The following is a 20,792-nucleotide window of genomic DNA, read 5'->3' as shown; positions in this document are numbered from 1 at the left end:
ACATGGAAGGGAATCCTGCCCTGCCTGATGGGAAATGTCACAAGCATCAGCTAACAGGTCCATCACGCATTGGGAATGACCTTGACAACACCATATGCCCAGCTGAGCTGGTCTGGAGAGGAAGGTTTACTGACAGCTTATGGGGATTGGCCATTCCTGTATCAACTGCCTCATGTTCATCCTAAAACCTGCAAACAGTCGTGAAAATTCAGGATCACTGGAAGGGTGTTGCCCTTCGGTTGGATTTTGTGTAATGTGAGTACTTTGGACTTTGTTTATTGCAATGCTGAATTACGAGCTGCTTGTCTTTCAGCCCAGACCCCTATTTTATTGTTTTAATGGAGTATTTGCATACATGCAGTACCTGCCGTGCAGCAGCAAGAACAGCTCAACACTTTGCAGGAATCAAAACCCATTAGGAGAGGCTGGGTACGGTCACTGCCATATCAAACACCGGGAAAGGGAGACATCCCAGGCAATCTTCGCCTGAAATAAGCCTGCAGCCATACTCAGACCTGTGCTCAGGAAGATCTCCCCAGTTCCCAATCAGTTTTGTTGCTGCCAGCCTGCCCTGGAGTAAGCGGAGAGGAAGGGCTGAGCCCCAGCAGCAGCCCAGCAGTGGGAAAGGATTTAAGCATCATCCTAAAGCAGGGCCGCTGCTGCAGAGACGGGGGGGTCCTGCAGGACTTGGCTTCTCGGCTGTAAGTCACTCACAACTCCCAGCTCTCATTATTCCACTCCAAGTCACTGCATCAGCAGTCGTACTTCAGAATGAGAACTGTCCTACTTTCAAAGAACTAAACGCGATCCGTGCCTCAGATTCCCATTGTCACGAACGCGCGTTTCCAGCCTCCCTGGTTTGGAAGGCTCCCTCTGCTCTCGGCTCACAGGAGCCGTGCCGTGCACAGATCCCTCTTGCCCCAGTGCCATCAATTGCCCCGCAGCCCCAGCTGGCAGCAAGGCAGGGCGCGATGATTTCATTGCTGGCTGAACTCATCACGGCAGCGCTTCGGTCATTTGTTACACGCTGCCCTTCATGGGCTGGACCTGTCATCAGCTCTGCGGGGACCGGACACCCTCAGCCTCTGCATCACCCATAAAAAATGCCTTTTTCTGTCACCACACAAAGCGCCCAGAGGGCAGCAGCACAGCGAAGCCCCCGTCCCCGCCTTCCCCCTCTCACGCAGAGATATTGCATTCATTCATCTCCGGGGCCGCAGTGTGCTCGCAGCCTGACAATACATTATGGTGATGTAGGTCTTCATTTCACGCTGTCAGGGACTATAACAACTGTATCTATTACCCAGGGGGGCTAACGGGGCAGCTCACCCTGAGCTCGTCGCCCTGCGCCTACCTAATGCCACTGGGTGTCCCCTGCCCCTGTCCCTCGTCCCCTGCCTGCACGGTGCCGGGAGGAGGGGGCTGCAGTGGGGGGTCCCAGCCCAGGACAGGTGTGGGGAGCGGGAGATGGATGGCCCCAAGTGCTGCAGCACAATGAGGCAATTCCACCCGGTGCAGCTCATCAATCCCTGCGCTCCCGCACCGCGTCCCCCTCCGCTCAGCCGCCGCTCGCCCGGGTGATAGCCCAGGTGTGTGGCTGTCACGGAGATAAAAGAGGCTTAATTAAGACCCAATAAGCTAAGTGATTTGTTATCTCGATGCAATATATTACTCCAGCCTATCGATCCCACAAAGGCACATGTATCTGAGAACCACTGACACAGCTCTGTCCCTCCCTGGTGAATACACGCCAGGCTTTGCTGCTTGCTGCAGGCAGGGGACAGGGCCATTCCCTTACACCTTGTGTAAGCACAACAATAGCAGGATTTGCTTCTCCCAAGGGAAGGAGCTGCTGGAACCTGGTGATGCTCAGCTCTACCTGAAGAGCAGCAGTGGACATGGTGTGGGGGCTTGGAGTGCAGGGACATCCCTCTGGTGAGGGCTGCCTGCATCCATCCCATAGCAGGAGTGGGTCTGGGAGGTGGAAAACCAGTTTCCATTAAATCATGTCCCCATCCAGGGCTGCAATCCCCTGGGTCCATGGCTGTGCCCGTGCCATTTCAGCTCCGTGCTCCCCTGAGCTGCCAAAGCAATCCCTTCCCAGCTAAAATCCAACCATTTCTTTTTCAAAACTTTAAGGCAAGCATGAGGGGGAGAGGGAGGGGAAACCAATTCATTTAACATTCAAAATGTTAAACCGCTCAAGAAGTTCTTTGATCTTTTGAGGTTTTGCTGCAAAGGGAACACCCTTTCCCCATTGGTTTACTGAGTCACGCTTATTACTTCAATGCAGAAATATCCTTTATGTCAAGTGTATAAATATCCAGCGCTAAGCCTCAGAAGCCTTTTCCTTTTTTTCTTCTTTTTTTTTTTGTGTGTGTCTGTCTGCTTTTTTGATTCTTTTTGCAGAGTGTGTGTCATGCTCTCTGGAGCTGCCTGCTGCAGTGGCATCCAGGGCATCCCTGCAGGATGCTGGGTGCTGTGCACAGGGCATGGTGCCGTCCTCCCCAAATCCCCTAAAGCACAGCAGCCCTGGGAAAGCAGGCAGAAAGCAGGAGCAGGGAGAGATGGCAGAAGACTTGGCCTCACGATGCAGTTGTGTTGTTGTTTTTTTTTTTTGCTAGGAGGACTCCTGTGAGCTGCTATTTGCAAGGATGCGCGTCTGCTTGGAAATGCAACATGCCCCCAGAATTCTAAGGAATGGTCGTAAAAATGGGTGTAAGCCGAGCCCCGGCGCTCCCACGTATTCTGCTGGCACCTCGGGGCTGTGGTTGGGGTTCAAAGTGGCCACAGGTGTTGGGGCCGCGGGGCAGAGCTGCGGTTGGCACGCGGTACCTGGGTGCCCACGCGCCCGGACCTCCCGCAGCGGGGTCTGGAGCCAGGCGGCTCCCTCCCGGCTGCCCCACGACTTGGCCTAGAGCTACGTCTGCAAAGGTGCCTGTTCAAACAGCATCGGGGCAGGCAAGCTGGGGCTTGAGAGCAGCGCTGGGGCTGCGAGGTGGCAACCTGTGCTCCAGGAGCCCCGGTGCTTGCAATGCTGCACTCCCCTTCCCGCTGGACCCAGCGCTGGGGAGGGGGTCAGCACCCACCTGCCTGCTTTCGGCTTCCGGAGTGAGATGTCACATCCCAATGGGTGTGGGGCAGCCTGTACCCATGCCACGGGTCATGGCAGACAGTGCAAAGTATGCTTACAGTCATGCCCTGACTTTCCTTTACCAACAAGGAAAGGTCCCAGCGTTCAGCAAATCCCACACTTTGCTCAGTTGGGTGCTGGCACTGCAGCCCAGAGGAGTCGTGGATGCCCCATCCCTGGGGGTGCCCAAGGTCAGGTTGGATGGGGCCCTGTGCAACTTGATCTGGCAGCCCCGTCCACAGCAGAGGGACTGGAGCAGGAGGATATTTCAGGTCCCTTCCAACCCAAGCCATTCTATGATCCAATGATTCCCAGTGGCATCCCCACAATGGGACCACGTTCCCCATCTGGGCAGGCCGGGGTGCAGGCTTGGCCAAGAGGGGCTCATGCTGTCCCACAGCTCACCTGGGCACGTACATCTGCCCCGTGCCCACCCAGCCACACTCCCTGGGCAGCTCATAGCAGTGCAGCACAAACACACTCCCAACAGCTTGGGCTCCTGGTTGCTTTCCCTTTTGGATCCCCAGCGATCCCATCCCACCACCCAGCCCCACAGCATGCTCCCAGTGGGCTGAGCAGGGCAATTAGTGCTCTCCAGCTCAGCAGCGGGGCTGCCAGGACCACTCTTTGCCCATCGCCGCTGCTGCTCACCTCCAGCAGGGCAGCGGGCGCGTGCTTTCCTTCCCTTGCCTTCTCCCCACGAAGGAGGTCACACCCTCTGATTACCTAACAGCAGCCGGCTCTCGGCAAAGCAAACAAACTTGACATTCACATAACCTGCCGCGCTCTCTCCGGCAGGGATTATTAAGTCATTAGAGTCTGTTAGCAAATTTTCCCAAATACCTTTTTCGCTTCTTCCCAGGGGCACCTTCATGGTTAACGATCCCAAACTACCGGCTGGGCTGAAATCCACCCACAGCAGCCCAGCGACCCTGGGGGTGCAGGAGCTGCGGAGGGGATGTTGGGAGCTCCCCCCAGGGCATCCCAGCGTGAGGATGCTCAGCTCTGAGCGCCCCGTGAGCAGCAGAGCCCAAGGAGGGGTTTTTGCAGATGCAGCAGCCCAGGGAGGGCAGGGAAGGGGCGAGGTGTCCCCCTGGCAGGGAGGTGACCCCCATCTTCCCTCGGTAACACACACCCGCTTTTCTCCTTCGCTGAGCTGGCAGCCCAGGGCGATATTTCTAACAGGCAAGTGTATTGCCTAACTGGAGACAGAATAAAAAATAATCATAAAAAACCAGTCAGGCAGGCCAGGTCAGTGCAGAGGAGATAGGTTTCACCCAGCTGCAGCTGACTTGCCCTCTCGTTCTCAGGCTGAACAGTGTGTACATCAACAGCCTGATGAGATGCAGTTTGGTAACAGGGCAGCAGGCCAGCTGTGCCCGTCCCCAGAGCCCCTCAGCGTGAGCAGCCGTGACCCCAAACCCACCAGCAGCTTTGTGTTGGGGTGTATCCCACGGAGCCCTTTGGAGGTGGCTCCCCACGAGGGATGCTCTGTGCCCCCCATCCTGCCCAGCCACCCTCACGCTGCGTGGTGTCTCAAGAGGAGAGGAGCTCGCAGGAATCCCCGGCATCTGCAGCCTCTCCCCAGGGCGCTGCTGGGGAGGCTCTGCCAGCAGACACCAGGGTTTCTGCCGCCCAGGGGCTTGGCGAGAGCCAGGAGGAGAAGTGGAGCATCCAAGGCCCAGGGGCTCGCATGGCACAGTGTGTGTTCCACCTTACAACCCCCCAGGTTTTCCGTTTGCAGGAGTTAGGTCTGAGGGAAAGAGTACAGCTACCACTGTAGGCATAGGCAAGCAGGGAACACCAAGAAATGTCTCGTATTTTAATCCCAAGCAGTCTCACACATTTGGGATTGATTAAATCATTACAAAACCCTCATCTATTTCTATTCATATCAATACAACCAGAAATGACAATAAATCTATTGCTGCAAAAATCACCTCCAGGCTAGCTCTGTATAGAAACACGCTTTCTGCTCAGACACCACTATGGTGCTTTGGCCAAAACCTCTCCGCAGACCCAGCGAGGCCATGCTTCCCACCCCAGACCATCAGCATTTTTGCTGCCCTGGAGAACCACGTTGCTGCAGTGCCACTTGGGAGGGAGTCACCCAGTTCTGTAGCTGCTGGGAATGCTGCGTGCTGCAGGAACCCCATCCTGCATTCGTGCAACTGCTGACGCGTTTTTAGGACCTTCTTTGCTGCAGCACCGAGTCCCCGAGGCTGCGTTGCGTATGAAAAAAGTGCCCCACTCTGCTCCTGTTGATGGCATTAAGGCAGCGGGGGGGTGGTGAGGGAAACGGGCGGTGTTGGGGTGGGGATGCAGAGAGGTGTCGGCAGCAATAACCTGCATCACGGAAAACTCTCTGATTTCCCAGGCAAATGCAAGCACCGCAGAAGCTGGAGCCACCTTTCCCTAAAGCTTCTCCCCAACCCCTGCATGCGCGGAGGGAACAGGGTCTGTGCAGTGGGGCGGGTGGGAGCAGCCCAGCCCTGGGGCAGGGCACAGCCCCCGGGGCTCCCAGCTCCTCACCCAGCCCAGGACACGGACCCCAGGCAAGGGAACCGCTGAGAAACGCTCCTCCTCGCCTAAGGTGCTCGTGGAAAGCGATTTGTCACATGAGCCTGTTTGCTTCCAAAATAAATCTCCCTTAAAGGCAGGTAAATCTCAGGCAGGATCTGTAAGATACCCTAATGTGGCATTAAGCTGAAGTTAAGGTTATATTCCTCCAGGGATGCCAGATGGGATTTGCTTTCCTTGAAGACAGGACACGTATTTCAACTCTAATGGGTTGATGGAGCCCCTTTTATCTTGTAAATATGAATGAGGAAGGGGGAGCTATTAAATAAATGGAGGGGTTTTACCTGAGCCTTTTTCCCTGTCATCGGTTTGGACTGTGTTAAAGACCTTTGTTTTCTCGGTGGAAAACTCGCTCAATCATTCAGAAAGGAACTAAATGCCTTTTGAGAACATAACCTTTATTTTCCAGATAAATGGTTCACTCAGAGCAATTTGCATGTGGGAAGCCGGCATATAGCGCAGTAAAAATATATATATTTAAAACCCAATAGCAATGTAGGTCACGATACAAACATCAGCTGCTGAGATGACTTCTCTGGGACTGGAAAGTTAGGGAGCTCAAGGCAATTCAAAAGGATGGGGAGGTTTTGTGCAGCGGCTCTGCATAGGGCTGAGTGGAGGGATGGATGAGCAAACTCATCCACATCGTCTCAATAAATCTGGACAAATAAATGACCCCCACCAACCACCTCACTCTGCCACCTTCCTCCCCAGGACTGGGCTCACAGTCCCATCATAGCCCCTCTCTCTTTCTCCCAAGCTCTTTTCTACCATTGGTCCCTGACACCTATCACATAGATCCTGGTGGGGCTTGGCCACCTCTGCTCCACGACCAGCCCTGCAGCACTGTGATTCCATGGCCACATCAATGGGACAGGGACAAGCCACCGCTCCCAAAGACTCCAGCAGCAGGATTCCCTACAGCTGCCAACACAGTGCAACCCACGACAGCCCCTCACTCCCTGTATAAGCATTTGCCTGCCAGGAATGGACCCAGAAATAGTCCCAGAGCCCAAGGGCTCTGCAGACCTTGGGCTGGAGGTGGGAAGGGACCTGAGAGGCATCCCCAGCCCCCCTACCCCTAGCGCTCCCCTGCTATCGGGGGCAGGCAGAGCCACAGCCCTGGGAAAGGCACTGGGAGCCGCCGCCAGCAGCTGCAGCGCAGAGCGATGCCAACTCCAGCTGCTTGTTAATTATGGTAACATGTTGTCTCATGTACGCACCTCCGCGAAGACGCCGTATTAGCTTGATAAGTATTTAACACTTGGCACAAGGGGGGGGATTTCCACTTAGCATCCAGCAGGGCTGAGCAGCAGGGGGGGGCAAGGTGGCACGAGCAGGGCACTGGGAGAGGGCAGGGCAGGGCAGGAGGCAGCACGGTCCTGGCAGCAACGGGGACTGAGCCTTGCACGGGCTGGGTTAGCACTGCTGGCAATGGGGCTGTGCGGGAGCCCGGCTTTTGTAGCCTCCTGCCACCACGCTGCATGCTCAGAGCCCAGGGCTGCCCCTGCACAAAGCCCAGGCACTGCTCCGAGCTTAATCCATCCTGCAAACGGGTATTGTCATCGCCAGTGCCTTTCTTCGGCAGGCTTTTCTTGTTGGCTCCGCATGGCTGGCCGCCGTGTAGCTCCCGTCGTGCTGGCAGCAGGGGAACCACACAAACACGCGTTCAGGTCCAACGTGCTGCTCGCGAGACATCTTCATCTGCAGAGCTGCCTGCTCGCGCCGGGGCCATGGGAAAACAGGCCAGAAGTACCCAGGTGGTTCAAGGAAATTTCCCTCCTGCGTGACCAATTCTGTGTAGGGATGGGGGTGACCGGACCCTCCCCATCACTGGGGGTCATCGCAGCCCCTGGTGCCAATCTGCCATGCTCTCCCCACACCTTACACGGGGCTGTGGACAGAGCAGCAGCACCACCTCCCCTCCTCATTAGCAGGTTGCACTGGCCTCTTCCATAGGTTTGAATGCAGATAAATCTTTTTTTTCTGAATCGAAATCAGTAATTATGAGTCAGTGTTAGCACAGAGCCGGTGAGTCAGGCACAAAAGCATTTTTCCCTCGCACCCTCCAGGTCTAAGGTACATCACTCGCCTGGGCCTCCCGTGTGTGGTCTTCATTCAGGGCTTTCACAAACATCATTAGCAATCCACGAGCGAGTTCAGCAACAACCCACAGCCAACGCTGCCACCTCCTCTTCAATTCCCCAGGGTGGGAAAGCACCTGGGAAACACATAGGTGGCCCTCGCCTGCTCCGTGATGGGGATGCAGAGCAGAAATTTCTGGCTTTCCTACAGAGCTCTGCTCACTTTCAGGTTGGTAGCCGATGCTCAACGTCACGGTGAGCACTGGCCCCAAAGGTGTGCAAGCCCATTGCATCCCCAGTGCCCGGCTCTAGGAAGAAGGGCTGCTGGCACACCGGTGCCAAGGTACGGGCATCTTTCCCTTCAGCATGATGGTACCCAGCAGCCTGGATGTCCCAAGCACCAGGATCACGCTTCCCAAATACCACAAGCCTCCATCCCACAGCCAGGGGAGGGCTCTGAGCCGGGGACACAGCTCAGCCCAACATTCTGGCCCCCCAACCCCCCATTCCTCCCTCCCAGCTGCACAACCTGGAGCTCCTCCACACAGACGTGCACTCGCTTGCCTTTGAGCTCTGGTGGGTTACTAGTGGGGGTGTTTGGCTGTTGGGTGGGGCTGGTTATGGCTGCAAGTTGCCTACCCACTCCCTTTGATGCCCAACTCATCTCCTTACCCCATCTCCTCTCCTTACATCTCTATGGAATTTAACTCCATCCTTCCCATCAGTAGCTGCTCCTCCTGCAAGCCGGGCTTGTGCCAGGGGAAGCGCTCAAGCCCTAAGAGGTGATGGAGTCTGTAGGGTAATTTATTCACCAAAGCACAAGGAAGGAGCTACTGGGCAGCAGCAACTACATTGAGCCAATCCCAACAAGGGCCCTCCTGTTGGGATATATGCAAATATCAGAAAATAATATTTATAGAGGCTCTACGCTAAGAAGACTGGGACTGGCCAGTGGTTCTGAAAGTTATCCTCCACCCTCCACCTTGCATGCAGCTGCCACTTGGGAGCAAGGACCCTGCCCAGCGCCAAGCACCAGAGCTGCGCGTGCATGGGAGGACTCCATATGTTCGTTATTTGGGCTATTTCAGAAGCAAAAATCCCACTGGGATAACGTGAGAAAGAGCTGTCAGCCTTCAGCCCTGCACTGAGGAGATGAGCCCAGAGGACGAGTGTTTGCTTTCTTTTCCTCAAAGCACGCAAAACCCCAACAAAACAGACATTGTTTACAGCCCGTCCTGTAAACCGCTTAGGCAGTCAGGGATGAGCTGAAAGCTTAGACACGCCGCAGAGTTACAGCCAGATGTGGTTTCCAATGGCCGAGTTAGGCACCTCGGAAACTTGAGGTTTATTAATGAAGGTGCCTGCTGAACCGTAACGGGTGCTGTAATTACCTGGCTCCGGGCAGCAGGCAGTGCTGCTGCAGCCAACCACGCGCCCGGCCGAGCGGACACAGCATCTCCTGGAGGTGAGCGAGGAGGTGAAGGTCATTCCCCACGCTGACAGCTCTATGGCCTCGCTGGATGGCAGGGGGGAGATAAGAGAGCCCGGGGGTTACCGCCGATAAGAGATGAAAAGGCTCTGGGGGTGAGGAATAATGGTGCGTGAAGGGCGATGCTCCGCTCCTGGTGACAGCATTGGGTCTGAGGATGGTCACCCAGGGGCTGGGACACCGAGCACGAGCTGAGCCTTCCCCAGTTCAAACCAGTGGGAGGAGTTGAAGGAGGTGGTGGCCTCCTTCCCAAGCCCCACACCACAAGGGTTGCTCCATAGGTTGATGCCAATGCCCCAGCCACCACGCATCCCCTGCAAAGAGGAAATGAAGGCGGGCAGTTGAAGCTGCACCTACCCAAGAGCCCACAGCAAAGGCAGAAGGGGCCACAGGGCCCCTGCAGGTGACTGTCCCCACTGGAGCCCATGTGTGCTCCCCCTATCCCCACTGCATGGCCCCGAGGGGCGAAGCTATCACCTCACCCAGAAAACACTGCCTGGGAGCTTTTCACACCTGATTTTGTCTCTTGAAGTTTCACACCAGTGAATAACTGTGACCTCGGGAGGGGAGTGCATCGGCTATATTTCCCAAATATCAGCAAATTGTGTGAGAGAAAGAGATATGCTAAAGGGGCAGGCTGCTCAAACCATTACCATCCTTCTTAGTACCACTTAGCTGAACCGTTAAAAAGATCCAGGGCTCCCAAAGACAATTAAGCTCAAGGGAAGCCATAAATCTCAATAAACATCAGGCCAAGTTTTCTTCACTGCTTGAAACAACAGATATAATTTCATTGGTTACTGAGCTCATGCTCCCAAAGGGATTTCAGATAAAAAGCCACTTATTCAAAACACCAAACCCAGGCTTCTCCTGTCTCTCAGGCTACCAAGGGGTCAGATTTCCCAGCATGGGAACATGCGCCCCGCGGTCTGCAGAGGTGGAGCTCTGACTGCAGCAAACCTCTGCAGATTTATGGTGTCTGCAGCACGGCACTGCGACCCAGCAGCGGGGTCAGCAGCCAGCACCTGCACTCAGGTGGCCCTGCTTGGATGCACGGGCTGCTGCTGGAAACAGCCTGCTGCTTGCAAAGCTTGCTCTGATCTGCACGAGTGTTCCCGTGGGCTGAGGTCTTGCACAGCCACGGCTGCAGCCTGGAGGACACGGTGCACCACCAAGCCAGGTGCAATGCTGGCATCTATATCCCTTGAGCTGAAATAGGTGTCCCGGAGCACATCAGCTCTCCTTGCTCTTCTAGGGGAAAACTGGCAGCTTGACCTCCTGCTGGTCACCCAGTCTATGGCCAACACCTCCTGTTCATATGTTTTCCTATACAGACATCATTCTGTCTGAGGCCCATGCCAAGGCAGTGCACGGCAGCCTGCATGCCAGCCTCGCTATTTTTTTCCAACAGCTTTTACATCTGCAGGGCTGGGCCCTCAGCTCAGACAGCTCTCTGCAAGGTCGCTCCGTTCGCCAAGTGCAGCTTCTTTGTGCTTTGATTTAAGTTCTTGCGTGCTTCTTGTATTGATTTCTCTCAGATGTATTTTATGGGGAATAAGCACTCAAACCAGAAGGCCAAGACCTCCCGCCTTGCGCGCAGCATGGTAACGGATGAGCTCCTTCTCACGCTCCCTCCCTTCCTCCCCACTTCTCTCACCTTTTATTTAATCCAAATCCAAAAGCACGGGGGTGAAGGATGGCAAAGGCGCAGACACGTGGAGCTTCTCTGCTCTGGGTACTCAGCACTGAGCCAAGCAGGGCACGGTGCAGCTGCCAGCAGGAGGGCTGCTGCCCCTCGATGCCCAGGCTGCAGATGGTTTCCCCTTGCAGAGATGAGGGGGAGCTGCCTCCTGGCACCCCAAGAACCCAGGGAAGCATCAGCCTTCCAAAATCCCAAATCCAGCCCGCTGAAAGAACCATACTGTGATGAAGACAAGGAATTCAAGTGTTGTGCAATACGCTTCCATCTGATGTCATGAGCCGAGCTGAGGAGCTGGGCTTTGGAAGGCAGCCTTCCCTCTGTACACAGGAGGAATGAAAACATTATTATTGTCTTTCTCAGTGAACTGCAAAGCCTGTTTTTAAATGAAACTTGAGCTCCCCATCTCATCACGTGTTTCCAGGAGCTGGAGCTTTCCGAAGACCAAATACTTTGAAACTCTGGATAAGACCATTAGAGTTGCTTAATTTCCTTTATGTCCATCTGTTTCAGTTCAGCTCGGTTGCTTCTGTCCCAGACAAGACATTTGGCTCTTCTAAATAAATCTTATAGCCCATTTGGATTAAAGACTTTCTGATGCAGCCTCTGAATATAATCCCTCTGATTTGCATCTCAAAGAAATTGAGTTAAAACCAAACGAGAACCGTACACAGAGTGCTCGGAATTGCTGGGGTATGCAATGCACTCGTGAGGTCCCATATGGATAACGGCACTTTTGTTTTTGATTTATCCCAAACTGCCCCGCTCCTGTGGCTGTGGTCGCACCAACGCACTCCAGGACTTCCAAAGCAGACAGAGCGAGGACATCATTGCCTGCCTCTGCTGCTGTCCAAAGCTTGAGTTTTGCACCCGAGAAACTGAGAAGGCTGCAGAGAAAGTGCGAGACACGCTTAGGAAGCGCGGGACAGCAGAGGATGAATGATGACTGACACTGGAGCTGAGTCAGGTTCAGTGCTGCTCTGCTCATTAGCACTTCATAGGTGCTTTTCACATCAAGTGAGAGCTGAGAGCCTTTGCTCAGAGAACGGTGCAGCGTGCTCACAAGCAGCAGCTCTGTGCGTTGCTCGCCCTCGGAGGCGGCGCTGACAGCGGCCTTTGCAGCGCTCTCCTATGGCTGCTCAGTGCCTGGCGCTGGGAACCTTATCACGTTTTTGTGCAGGAGAGCTCAGGTCACGGGACGCCTGGGTGCTATTCCTGGCGGTGACACGGCCCCTTCCTTCCCAGGCAAAACCCCCACCCTTCCCATGTCCCACAGTGCCTGCCTAGGGAACAGCTGTGCGAGATGCTGGAACCCCAGGGCCCCACTATTACCTCCCCTTCTGTAGCCAAGTCACAGAGCAGGAGGTGGCACAGACACCAGCCCCGCATCAGAGGACTGGATGCAGGCAGGAATCCTAGACACTCGGGCAAAGCGGACACTCACATTCCTAATAATGGCAATAATTAATCATGGGGAGGAGGGATCAGCACTGCCCCAGCCTGAACCCTCACCCAGAAAGCCCTCATTTTCCCCCATTCACTCACCACTGAGCAGCACAGGCTCCAGACAAGCTGACCCAGCACAGAACACCACCCTCCCCCTGCCACCACCTCAGCCCTAGAGACATTACAGAGCCATTAAAAGCCAAATTCATTTCCACAGCTGAAACCAACTGCCCGTAATACAGTATTTTTTGCAGCTGTGGTTCAGTGTGGCACCTGAGAGCTGTGAGGTTAATGACACGGGGCTGTCAGCAGCCTTAATTATATTCCCATTTTTCCAGCCCCTGATTAGCTTTAGAGCTCATCTGGTGTCAGAAATTTGGTGCCTAAGCTTTGACAAAAGTGTTCCATTATTACTTAATAAATGGGTAAAGAGGGAGTGTGTGTATTTAAGCTCTGCCTCATTAAAGCCTCAATTTTTTTTAATTTTTTTTTTTTTTTTTTAATTTAACCTCACCAAAGGTCCCTGCCTGTTTGGGAGCCCTGCATCAGGATGCTGGGGAGCTCAGCTGCGTCCCCCCCTCCAAGCCTGGCCCCATAACCCCCATGAATGTGCCCTGTTGATCCGGGAGCCTGCTGCTCCCCATCAGCTGACGGCCAATTAATAGAGATCATTTATTACTGTTGCATCGCCTCTAAAGCAGGCCAGGTGTTGGCATAAAAAAATCAAGAGATTTAAAAATAATAATAATAAAAGCACAAGCTTTACATCAAAGCTCCAAATGGCTTAAAATCTAAAGCAGAGCTTAGGTTGTTCTCGACATTCAATTTCCTCCAGCCCTCAGCACAGTTAATTAATTTGAATATTAATAATAGTGGTGAGAAGGAGCTGAATCTTTTCACTTCTCCACTGCAGACCTCGCCGCGCCTCGAAGGCAGCTGGGTGCCCAATCCCTGGCAACTTCCCCCCAAAATCCTTGCAGCCCTCATCCTGTGTCTTCTTCCCTTTGCAGGAAATTCCTGGAGTGAAATGAGGGCAAAAACTGGCACCTGGGACCTCAGCAGCTGGCTCTGCCCTCATGGCTGGGCGAGATTTGGAAAATCAGTGCGCTGCTCTCCAGCACGGTGAGCTGGATGCGCTCCTCCACCTGACGCAGCCCCCAAAGTCCCTCCTGGGTTTGTGGGCATTTCCAGCAGCGTTCCCACTCTTCTGTGAGGTCAGGAGCACTGGGCTGCCCCGCGGGGCTGGATTTATGGCCCCACTGTATGCCAGTCCCTCTGGGCTTGGCCATTTCCATGGCGGCTGCTCGAGATCAAGGCCGCTCTTGATGACGGCATCCTTGACCTGTGATCAAGCTGAAGCCAGCGGAAGTTTCCAGCAACATAAGCCACTTAATATTTAACTTCTGTGGTAGCTTCTGGAGACTGATATGATATAATTTTGGCTTTGCAAAGACAACTTAGCTCAAGGGAGTGGACTGCAAATGATTAGCAGGACTGTTCTCGCCCCAACTCCTCGCTTTTAATTGCAGAGCGAAGCGGCGTGAAGCATTCCCAGTGAGAAGCTGCAACCACATGAAATCTGCCTCATTCGCAGCTTCATTCCAGCAGAGTCACATGTGATGGAAACTGGGCTGATATCAACGGGACCACATTCCATGTCCCCAGGGGTGGCAGGGATGGAGCCAGGCTAAGAACTCATCCAGAGCCCAAAGATGGATGAGGAACAATGACTTTTAATTGACAGAAGAAGCACCCAAGTGATATTTTCAACATATTTTCAGCACAGCCTCCACTGCCCTATGCCGTGCTCAGCTTCTCTGGGAGCCCATAGAAGTGATCTCCCTTGGCTCCCCATCCATCCCATGGGTCCCCATGTGGGGACAGACGTTGCCTGTGTGCTCTGCAGGGCCACGCTGAAGGGAGAGTGCAGGGCTGGCTGTGCTGAGCCCTCCCAGCCTAATAACTGCATTAATTAGAGCGCATGGCCCCTTCTTCCCACTGTAAATCCCCATTAGCCATAAACTGGAAGGGCCATAAAAGGGAGTTTATGACAAACTCACAAGGCGATACGTGTTTGAATCCTTGGCTCCGTTGCAGTCGGTAATAAAGCCTTCTTTTATTGGAGCATATACCCTGCCCTCAAGATAACATACAAGGCCCAGGGCTCCTCAAAGAAATGATGCAAAGCCATTTGTTGCACTTTGATTTGCTGCAAAGCCGCACGGAGGTGGGAGCGCAGAGGGATGCGGCCAACGGGATCCAGCTCTCCCAGTCCCAGCACAGCCCCAAACCACTGCAGCGTGCAGCAAGGCAGGGCAAGAGACTCTGTAGTGCTACATCATAAACATCGCAGGGGGCAAACTCTAGTAAACAGTTAAAAAAAAAAGTTTGAGGTTGATAAAGAAACAGACAGAAATCTGCCCTATGAGAAGTCAGTTCTCAGAGAGCAACAGGTCAGGGTGCTGTGGTGGCAGGGGTTAATGTTTAAGCTCCTGTTTTTGTTTGTAAGAGTCTGAAGCAGATAACACTGTGTATCATCAAAACAGGCACAGATTCATTGAGGGGCAAAAACGCCAGGCCTAGGGGAGATCTGTAGGCTTCAAAGTCCCAGGCAGGGCAGCTCAGAAAAAGGACAAAAATGAAGAAGAAAATGAGGAAAGATGGATATCTGCAACCGGTGGGGGGACCTGGGCACCAGCCCATCCCAGTGACATCATCCTGCTCCCTGCTTCTCCCAGCAAGGTTCGTTAGCTGGGGGGCAAACATCACTGCTGCTTTGGGGTGCACCCATTCCATATCCCTGCCCTCCTCCTGGGCGATGCACTCCTTAAAAAAGGAACCTGAAGTCCTCGGGCGTGCACTACCCTTCCAAAGGCAACAACACGCTCGTTAATCCCAGCTCAGTCTGAGGCAGTCACAGACACCGGTATGAAATCATCACTTTTATTTAGTTCAGCAGTTAGGTATGATTGTTCTGAACTGCGATTCAACCCTGCTCCCTTATATCTCCGGCGGTGTTAAAAGTAACAAGTCTATCACCTCTGGAGCCATTTCTCTGTCGCTCGCATCTTGCCGGAGCTGCAGTTTTGCTGGAGGGCTTCATCTCTTCCAGACAGCCACCTGTCAATTATCCCTCTGCCCAACAAATAAAATAAGCAGCTAGAGACTGGTCCTGTACACACACAATAGCTGTCCCCCTGTGTTTGCAGCAGACCTGCTGCAGGAGCTGAGCCGATGTTCCAGGAGCCACATGCACGGCTCCAGCACTGCAGTCTGGGCTTTCCTTCGAGCTGAACCCCCTCACATTGCTGCCTTTATGCTGGAGGATATTTCCATCTCACTGTCAACACAGAAGATCTCAGGGCTGGTGCTGGACCAGCACTCAATGTCATGTGTGATCAGACCTGGGAGGGACCTGCCCTGATTCCTGGTGGCAGCACTGCTCCATGGCTCTTCAGGGCTCTGTTTCTGACTTAAAATGATGGATAGGTTTGCTATTCATACATATGTGCACTCCCTCTGTTGTCCTTATACATATTGTTTTTAACATGGGTCCAAGCACTTTCCAGACACCAGCCCTTCCTCTTCCATTGATTTCACATCGGTTTCCTCATCCCAGCAACCTGTGACGGATGGAGAGACGATGGATGGACGCACGGATGGATGCATGGTTGGAGGGTGCACCCTCCCTGCTGATCTCATGTCCCACAGCCACGTCTTCCAAGCCATCCTCTTGACATCCTCCTCCTGAACATCTTCAGAACCTTTTGTTTTCTCAGATCTTTCTGACCCGCTGTAGCTATCACTGGGGTTCATCTGGGACATCTGCAGGTCTGTGAGTGACCCCACAAAGCCTGGGCCCCACATCTCCAAACTCCAATAGAATCACAGAATATCCCAAGTTGGAAGGGACCCATAAGGATCACCAAGTCCAACTCCTATGGGGAGCTCTTAAGCTCCCTAGGGAGCTCCAAAACCCAACCCACGCCGCCTGCTGTGCCCAGCCTCACCCAGGACAACCTCTCCATGTGCTCCCCATTTAGATCCTTTCCCAGCTGGGTCCATAAGCCAGACACACACTCGGACTTCAAGGGAGAAAAACATAGAATCATTCAGATTGGAAAAGACCTCTGATATCCTCATGTCCAACCCCAACCCAGCCCACCATGGCCACTGACCATGCCCCTCAGTGCCACATCTCCATGGCTCTGGAGCACCTCCATGGACTGGGACTCCACCCCCTCCCTGGGCAGTTCCAATGCATCACCACTCTTTCAGAGAAGAAATTTTTCCTAATATCCAACCTGAGAAGCTGAAAGTCTCCACAAGCCTGGGGTCTGTTTTTTTTTTTTTTTAAAGGCGAATATTCCATGGAGAAATTAGTCATCGTTTTTTGTGGCTGTTTTACAGAGACAGAGAAAGAAAAGAAACTGATGTAACAACAGGCGTTCGCCAAGCCACCTGAACAATGCACCTTGCCCCTCTTTATGACACCTATCCCACTCCTCTGATTCCCGTATTGAGCCCCACATGGCCATGGGGCTCCAGGAGGGGATGGGGAGCCCGGAGAGATCAGGCCAGGAGCCCGCAGCCAAGCTTGGATGGGACTTTGGTCTCTCTCCTGGGCCCCATGCCACCGCTGTGCTGCTCCTGCTACTGAGTGCCCGGTAGTCACAGGGCCATAACAAACATTACTCATCCCCATCCAGCGCTTACCAGCTCCAGCTTCCAGCAATCACGCATGACGCATGTGTTTACCACCAGTGGGAGGGTTTTATATATATCTATCTATATGTTTTTACTGCAGTAAGTGTCCCTGTTTCTGAGGACAGAGGAATTATTACCCACCGCTTTCATGGCATAATAAAGAGCATATGTTGCACCCGGCATAAATTTAGTTTCTGATCTGATGAGCAAAGAGATTTTTTTTTTTTTCCCCTTCTCTGCCTCTCAATGTACAGATGAGTGCTTACATTCATCCCTAATGGCAGTGGGTAAGGGGAACGCTCAAAGCGAGCAGCGCACGCACACAGACACATGCACACACGCACACTGAGCTAGAAAAACACCCCGGGTTTCTAAATCTACCCAGCAATCCTGCGGTAATCTGCTCAGTCGCAGTCACAAATATAACTCAGGGACAATAAATAAGCTAACAGGAGTTAAATAAGTTCAGCTCCTTAACCTTTGGACGGATCAATCCGTGCGTTATCTCGTTTCTCCCCAGCCCCTCTCCATCCCCCACGCCTCGTCCCCTCCCTCTCCGCGTTGGTGCTGGGCGGGTGGCAGCAGGCAGACACATGGGGAGGTGGCAGGGAGCTGGGACACAGCAGAACACCCAGAGCTGCAGAGAGAGATATTGCTAACCACTTCCTTTCTGAAAACAGAGCGTGTGTGTGCGTGTGAGAGAAGCAGCGGGGTTCGGTACCTGCTGGCATCCCATGCCTTGCAGGGCTCTCAGCCCCCTCAGAAGGATACAGTTGGAGTGCATGAGCAGGAAACCCCAAATTTAAAAGGGCCCCAAGGAGCAACCTGCAAAAGGCCCTCGATTCCCACAGTCAGCAGAGGATGCTCAGCCCTTGCAAAGGGCTTCGAGGTCCTGCACTTCCCTCTCTGCCAGCTGGGAATTGCATCCCCTGGGTGTCCATGGGATCTGTGTGTGCCCACCCTGTGTGTGCCAGCAGGCTGCTCGTCAGCTCTTCCTGCCCCTCGCTGTGACTCATTCTGTGAATGAAAACACACTCATTGGGAAAGTATGAGCATCTGAACGAGATGCCAGCCAGCAGACGCTGCGCTGGGAGGAGGCGGGCAGGTGACGTGTGCATCTCAGTGCATCCTCATGGTGGGCACACCCACCCAGGTGGCATAGGTTTCCCCCTCAAGCATGGGGCATCTCCAGCACCATTCCCACTGCCATCTCATGACCCTTCCCAAGAGAATGACACCACCGTCTCCCTTTTGTGGGGCCACAGAGGCTGTCTCCAAGCAGGGAGAAAGAAGCTGCTTTCCAGCCCCCCCGCCCTCAGAAGATGAGTTGGAGGAAATTAGCAACGATGCGCAACTGAAAAAAATTGAATGGTTAGAGCGAGTTCAAAGCTGAGCCAGTCTCGAGACATCTGCACAACACATGCCAGGCTGAGAGAAGCACTCATAAATCCTTCCAGGCTGGCACCGATGGAAGGGAGCTCAGAGGGCTCAACCCAACTGGGAGAGATCCCAGTGCTTCTGTTTCTGGGATGGCCGAAATATCTCCATGGAAAGGCACAAGTGAGGGAAGGAAAGCAGCTCAGCGGGAAACATTGAGTCATCTAAGTTACCTTCATCTTGTAAATGGTTATTGTTCCAGTTACCAGAATATTGTGTCCATTGGAAAGTGCATTTTATGATTCAAACACAGATTTCCAGCAAACCTGGGAACAACAGGACAAGCACGATAAAAGTCTTTGTACAATAGGAAGGCAGCTGAGAATTAACATGGTAGAGAAAAAAACAGAGGCAAGAGCCCTGCTTTCTGGAGGAAAGGCCATGCTTCCAATAAAAAGGAAAGAACCTTTGCTGGGTGAAAAGTGTCAATCCCCTTTAACAGAGATCAATAAGGCGATAGGATCAGTCTGCTCACACCAGCTGCCACTGATCTATTGCTGTTTGCAAAAGGCTTTCATTCTGCTTGTCTTTACAACTCAGCTAATAGGAGAAACTTCACAGTGTTAAAAAGAAGAGTGAGTGAACAACCCAGGAATCAAAGGTGGAGGAGCTCTACACCTAACCAGCCTCAGGATGCTGTGTGCTGGAGGTGCCAACCAGGCAGCATTGCAGTAGCAAGAGCCCAGGCTACAGCAAGTAAAGATTTACTCACATGCAACAGCATGGGCACAGAAATAAAGGAAAGAAGCTGCTCACCTTCAGAAGGCCTCAGATGGGGAGGGATCTCGAGCAAAAAACCCTCACCTCCACTGCTAACCCTTAAATGAGGGCTGGGCAGGGGTGGATCCTGGCTCCACCCCTTCCAGTCACCCAGGTCCATTGCGTGCACCTGAGCTCTCCTGGGCTGGCCCTGCCTTCCCACCAGGTGCTCCATCACTGCTTCAAGACCTGACTTAGCATTTCTGCTACAGTTGTCATGTCCAGGCTTTCTCAGATGCTCTCACTGCAGACATTGCCTTCTCCCAGAAGAAACTGGGGTTAAAGGCAACCTAAAGGCATGACCAGTGCCTGTGAGGTGGCTCCTCTGCTGGTCTTTGCATATGGACATGGCTGGTGGCCTCCAAGTTCAACAGCAAGATGCCTCGAGCTCCCATAAAGGAGCAGTGTGGGAAGAGATGGGAACCGCTTTCTCACAAATAACAACCCCCCAGGGACAGCAAATAAACTCTTGGCAGCAGAGCTACCCACCATGTCCCTGGTTCACGATCCCCTCTGCTCCACCAAAGAAACCCAAACCAACCCAAATCCGCTCCCAGCACCTGAGGCATCACCACTTCCTGGTGACAGGAACCAGAAGCACGAAGTATGGTTTGGGCTCAGCAGACAGATGGGCAGAAGAGCAGGATGGAGCCCGGTGCCCCGGGCATGCTGCATCCGTCTCTCTGCAGGAGCCTCCCAGTCTGACACTGCTCATCGGAGCGCTCAGTCTGCAGAAGCTCTTCGGAACATAAGGAGTCCCATGGGGATGCTCAAGACCAGACTTTCCTAAAGCGCTCAGCACACACCTCACGCTCTCTGCTTTTTGGAAACTCTGACACACACGGCTCTTGACACTGCTGTCTCATATATGTATGGCTGACTCAGATAGATATATGGCTGGCTTAGCATACTTCCCTTTCTTCCTCCCCTCCCCCCGGAGTTTTGCATGTCTGAGGCTGTTTCAGATAAAAGACACCAAAAATGAAAATGCATTTGGGATGTCTGGGAACCAAGAAGTCAGACTGCAAGAAAACCAGACAGGGTTAGAGCCCCAAATCCCTGTCTCCTGCCAGAAATCTAAACCCTCTGCCGACTGCAGGTTCCAAGGCTCCATTTGCTCCATGGAAGCAGCGGCCGTAGCTATTTCAAAAGTGTATTCCATCAGCAGTAATGGGTCTTTCCTCATAAGCTGTGTTTTCATAGTAAATCTTCGGTCTTACATTGCATTACAGAGTTCAGCTGCCGCTAATCCTTAAAAACAATTCATTTCCAACTGCAAAGTGCAATAAAGAAAGGATAATCACTATTAATATTAGTTATTGTTATTGATTTCAGCTTTAAGGAATTGATTTTCAGTCCCGGCTGCATTTATGAGTCTCTTTGCTGAAGATGCATACCCAGAGCCCACCGCTGTTTTTAGACCCTCGCCCCTGCTCCCAGCCATGGATGTGGTGGGAG

The 20,792-nt window shown here is 53.3% G+C and overlaps 2 long non-coding RNA genes across 4 annotated transcripts; both read right to left on the bottom strand.

Annotated features, from left to right (window-relative positions):
• LOC110406981 lies at nucleotides 7,806-12,885 on the bottom strand. 3 transcript variants are annotated; one of them, XR_002443675.1, is made up of 4 exons: nucleotides 12,531-12,885; nucleotides 10,944-11,872; nucleotides 9,189-9,600; nucleotides 7,806-7,934 (listed from the first exon to the last, which is right to left on the bottom strand). It is a non-coding gene; the product is annotated as an uncharacterized LOC110406981 (long non-coding RNA). The 3 variants fall into 3 exon arrangements; XR_002443673.1 differs by lacking the exon at nucleotides 7,806-7,934 and having other exon boundaries at nucleotides 7,949-9,600; nucleotides 12,531-12,881; XR_002443674.1 differs by lacking the exon at nucleotides 7,806-7,934 and having other exon boundaries at nucleotides 7,949-9,313; nucleotides 12,531-12,881.
• On the bottom strand, nucleotides 13,274-19,374 carry LOC110407061. Its single transcript, XR_002443703.1, has 4 exons — nucleotides 19,332-19,374; nucleotides 18,749-18,841; nucleotides 16,442-16,516; nucleotides 13,274-16,054 (listed from the first exon to the last, which is right to left on the bottom strand). It is a non-coding gene; the product is annotated as an uncharacterized LOC110407061 (long non-coding RNA).

This window comes from Numida meleagris, chromosome 16 (assembly GCF_002078875.1).
Source record: "Numida meleagris isolate 19003 breed g44 Domestic line chromosome 16, NumMel1.0, whole genome shotgun sequence".
Taxonomy (NCBI): domain Eukaryota; kingdom Metazoa; phylum Chordata; class Aves; order Galliformes; family Numididae; genus Numida; species Numida meleagris.
This window is presented reverse-complemented; position numbering and strand designations above follow the sequence as displayed.